We start from the raw sequence: 4,964 nt of genomic DNA, 5'->3' as shown, positions 1-4,964 counted from the left end.
CATAGACACAATGAGGGGCTGTCGCGCTCTGCCAATAGCTGCCCGGGCGCGGGGGAGCCGCGGCCCAACTTGGCAAACTCCGCCCCGCCGCCTTCGGATTGGCTCAAAGTTAGTGTCCGGACAGAGCGGGCTGGGAAGGGGATTGGCCGAGAAAGAAGGCGCGGAGAGAAAAAAGAAGGCGCCGACTCCGCCCCTTTTGCCGCGTGAGTTTCCCACGTCGGCCGCGAAGGCAGCGGCGCCTGGAGAGAACGAGGGAGGCGTTTGGGAAAGCGAGGCAAGCGATGCGCGGGAGGAGAAGGGGAGGCGAGCTTGGCAACTGGGATCGTGCTGACAGAGCGGCTTGGTCAGGGACCTGGTCGGTAAGGGTGCAACTGCAGGTGAGGTGAAAGAAAGTGTTGGGGGAAAGGGGTAGGCAGGTCGCCAAAGACCCTTCACCTGAGTCCCTGTAATTAAGGGTTTTAATTAGACAATATGAGCCCTGCCAATGCTTTTTTTCCCTTAAAATATATTTAGGGGTAGTCTCATTTTGACTCAAGAAAATCACCATTTTTTAGTTCAAATCGGGGAAAATAAATACAGTAAATGGACAAAAGTACAAAGATTCACAAAATGTTTAGGGGTATGCATACCCCTGTGTCCCCCCAAGGAAAAAAAACACTGCATCCTGGTATCTCATGAAGCAGGGCAGGCTGAAGACATTTTGGCACCTGAAGTGAAGATCTGCATCAGGAACAAGGGTGGAAAGAGACCAGCAACACCTCCTATTGGCTAAGCGCCTCCTATTGGCCAGCAGGGCAGCAGCAGCAACAGGTGATGCATTCCTTGTAGCACAGATCTGTTGCCACAGTGGATCTTGCCACCTGAGGGGATTGCCTCATGGGTGTGCTGGCCCTGTCATGAAGAATTCCAGAAAAGCCCTTCTTCTTCCTCATTTCTGCATAATAAGGAGATATTTTGCATGGCATTTTTAGTATTCATTTACCCAAAGGACATCTTTCTTTCCTGTTCAGGATTCCTGTTCCTCAGCTTGCAAACTTGCCATTAAAAGAGGTAAGAGATGATACAGTATCTTCCCTTAAATGTTTCACAGTAATTTCAAAAAGCAACATTGTTCTTCACTGAATGCAAGCAGAATATAAACTCGGAAGCAGCACTCAGAAGGAGCCTTATTTTGTATCCAAATGCAAGAACAAGTTTGCACATGCCAACCCAAAGCAGCGTTTAGCGTGAACAAGCAAAAGTGGGGGAAGCGGCTTTCTCCCTCCCTGCCAGTCTTGTTGTGATTGCACTACCAAGGGCTAAGCAACAGTTTGCCTTAGCATTATGTCCAAACACAGACTGTAGCTAAAGTTGGTTACTGGTTTACACTAATCGTTCCTCTGTGAGCCCAGGTTCAGATGTAATACGTAGCCAAGTGTAACGACTGGGAGAGGGATGTTGGAGCCACCATCTTCACTCTGGGAGCCATCATGTTTACATGTGCACGCTAAGGCATGATCACGTGCAAACTGGGTTTCACTGAGACAGTAGCATTGTCCTCAATATAAAAAATTGAAATTCTGCATCATCTGTGCAGTGCGATGAACCAATCTCGTAGCTTCCAAATTCAAGCTTTTTCACTGCTGCACACTTGTCAGAACTTCAGACTGAAGATTATGCTGATCTATAAGGACATAACATGAATAATTTAAACCCTTTCCAGACAAAATTAAGATAATGTATGCTGCCTCTTTTCCAGATATGTCCCTTGTATGGCCATCTGAGCATTTTTGCTAAAGTTATGTAACATTACTCAAAACGGAAAGCAAATGGGAGTTAAGTAAGACTTAACTGAACATTTCTGTCAGGTGATGTTCTACTCTGTACAGGGCAGCTGCAATCTTACAGGTCTTTTTATGTTGGTCCTTTTATTTATTATAATTATAGGGTTAGAAATAAAGCATTTTTTAAAAAATAAAAAAGCATATAAGCTAATATTTTTCATTCTAGAACGTCAGAAATAAAATCAGTTTTCTCACAAAATTGTTGTTTGCCTCATTTGCTGCTTCTCTCACTTTTATGCAGTTTTATTACTGAGATTTTTTCCCTGTTCAACTATGAAGCATGACTCACATGAAAGTTTCGTATTTAAAAGTCCCCGATCTTCCTGCACTGTATGGGGGAAAGTCCTTTGAGGACTCTTGAACATCAGCAGAAATCTCCACATGGCTGGGGACCCTGCTTTTTTGGGGCCCCAATTGCAAAGAGGCTTACTTTATTACTTATTTAGACTACACACACAAAAAAACAACAACAAACAAACATATGCAATGTACTGAAAACAAAAACAGCTACAGATAACTTAATAACAAATGTTACAAAAATACAGACAGTTCCTGTGAAAATGCTGCAGTCATACAAATTACTGATAAATATAGAAGAATATCAATTCCTTCTGCTTCTAACACACCCCCTGCATAATGCAGTGCTAGGGATAATATCTGGTACACTGCAGGGTTAAAGAAGGAAAGGACAGAAAAGTTAGATAAGGAAAATGGGAGAAAGAAGGGTTTCTGCCCACCCAACCTTCTTAAAATGAAAAAGGTCCTTCTCACATGACCACCCTCCTCTAACAATGGACCAATCTGTCTTTGATCCTTTCCCCCCAAACTCCCAGAGTGTGTAACTTATGCCCACTGATTTCATTTTCCTTCTCTGGGGCCTGGCTTTGGGACTCTATGCCCAGACATTTTGCTGGCGCTGCATGTTGTCTTTGGGCACCAGGTAAACCCCTTTTCATTTCCCCATAAATGATTTATTTATGTCACAGTATTTATATAGCTGCTGCATAACAGAAATTCTTGGGGTGGATCACAATGCAAAATAGGAAATAAAAAAACAATGTAATATTACAGCATAGCACAAAACTGTAGCAAAAAAAAACAAAAACCGAGAGACTCAGACTGTGAAATATTTGCTGTTTTAAAGAGGTACTGCCAAAAAGAAGGCTCTTCAAAACTGGGGTGCCTCTGCCTAGAAGGTCTCATGCTGCTGGTTATCGGTCTTATTTATCAGACAGAAGCACCTGGAGAAGAGTCCTCCCAAGAGGGTCTTGATGTTCAGGTTGAAAGAAGATGATCTTTCAGATAAGTTGGTTCCAAGCAGTTCAGGGCTTCAAATTGAGACTCAAAATTGCCTAGGAGCCACTGTAGCTGACAAAGCAGTAGCACTGGTGTAATATGGTCAAGCCATGCAGCTCCAGTTAATAATCTTGTGACCCTATTCTAGACCAAATGCAGTTTTCAAATCATTTTCCAAGGCAGCTGTTCTGCTCTACTTTAGTATAATTGATTTTTATGTCTTTTTTTTATAAGGAATGTGCTGTTAAAAGAGCAGAGTATTAAAGTTACTAAAGTTACTTAATAGAGTTAGTAATTTTCAAAGTAGACCCACAGAAATAAAGAAGCCCAAGTTAGTCATACTCGTTAATTTCAATGGTCCTGCTCTTGAGAATGTCTAACATTAGCTACAACCCAATATAAAGATGCTTGCTGTTGCTTTCAGAATGAAAGATAATATAGACTTTTATATTGTATTTTATATCAATTTTACAACAATGCCCATCAGAGCACGTTTGAGTAAGGTGAGAAAATGTCTGGGACTGGGTGCTCTTTCTGCGCATGCACTGCTTATCTTTATTTTCTTATTTCCATTAGGCTGCAGCATAGATAGGGAGTCCATTAATGGAGAGATGAGAGAAGCCCTTGAGTTATTTGTAAATGGAATTGATGCAGGGAAACAGCAGCAAAAGAGCTTTCATATATCTCTGTATCTACTACAGTATTAAGAGTCTAGTTCTGGCTGCTAAAAGGGGGGGATTTAGCATTCGGACGGGTTCTATCCCCTGTCACTAAGCACTAGCTTTTATCAAACATCTAGAGTTTATTTGAAGCCTGACATGTGAGGACTTGAACCTGCTTTTTAATAGAAGAATAAAGGCCAACATTCTAAACACACTTACTAGGGAATAAGCCCCATTGGGTGCAGCAGGTCTTGATTCTGAGCAGAAATGACTGGGCTGCCAAACAGAAAGTGCTTTTGAAGTTTTTCATGTACTTTTTTCTCACTGCAAAGCATCCAGGGACTTCTTCACTCCAGTGGTCCTATTTAAGGGGTCGAACTAGATGAGATCCAGGAGACCGATGGTGTGGTTTCTTGATATTTCCTTTGTTTGCTTATTAAGATTTATTAACCCACCTTCCCGGGGTGCAGGTGGCGCTGTGGTCTAAACCACAGAGCCTAGGGCTTGCCGATCAGAAGGTCAGCGGTTCGAATCCCCGCGACAGGGTGAGCTCCCGTTCGGTCCCAGCTCCTGCCCACCTAGCAGTTCAAATGCATGCCAAGTGCAAGTAGATAAATAGGTACCACTCTGGCGGGAAGGTAAACAGCATTTCCGTGCGCTGTTCTGGTTCACCAGAAGTGGCTTAGTCATGCTGGCCACATGACCCAGAAGCTGTCTGCGGACAAACACCAGCTCCCTTGGCCTATAGAGCGAGATGAGTGCCGCAACCCCAGAGTCATCCACAACTGGACCTAATGGTCAGGGGTACCTTAACCTTTAACCCACCTTCCAGGGCTTAGCACTTCCAAGGCATTGTATAGAAAGAAAGTGGTGGTGGGGGATGAGTGTTCAGACCCCTGGGCCCTCACTTGTGGGGTGCCTCAGGGTTCCATCCTCTCCCCCATGCTATTTAACATCTATATGAAGCCGCTGGGAGAGATCATCAGGGGGTTTGGACTGGGTGTCCATCAATACGCAGATGATACCCAGCTCTACCTCTCTTTCAAATCAGAACCAGTGAAGGCGGTGAAGGTCCTGTATGAGTGCCTGGAGGCGGTTGGAGGATGGATGGCGGCTAATGGATTGAAGTTGAATCCTGACAAGACAGAAGTACTGTTTTTGGGGGACAGGGGGCGGGCTGGTG

At 44.0% G+C, this 4,964-nt stretch overlaps 1 long non-coding RNA gene across 1 annotated transcript; it reads left to right on the top strand.

Annotated features, from left to right (window-relative positions):
* The first annotated feature begins 281 nt into the window (after window positions 1–281).
* On the top strand, window positions 282–1,903 carry LOC309531396. The gene is made up of 3 exons (XR_014219292.1): window positions 282–377; window positions 1,011–1,050; window positions 1,739–1,903. It is a non-coding gene; the product is annotated as an uncharacterized lncRNA (long non-coding RNA).
* The last annotated feature ends 3,061 nt before the right edge of the window (window positions 1,904–4,964 follow it).

Source organism: Podarcis vaucheri, assembly GCF_965113315.1.
Source record: "Podarcis vaucheri genome assembly, chromosome: 4".
NCBI classification, from domain to species: domain Eukaryota; kingdom Metazoa; phylum Chordata; class Lepidosauria; order Squamata; family Lacertidae; genus Podarcis; species Podarcis vaucheri.
This window is presented reverse-complemented; position numbering and strand designations above follow the sequence as displayed.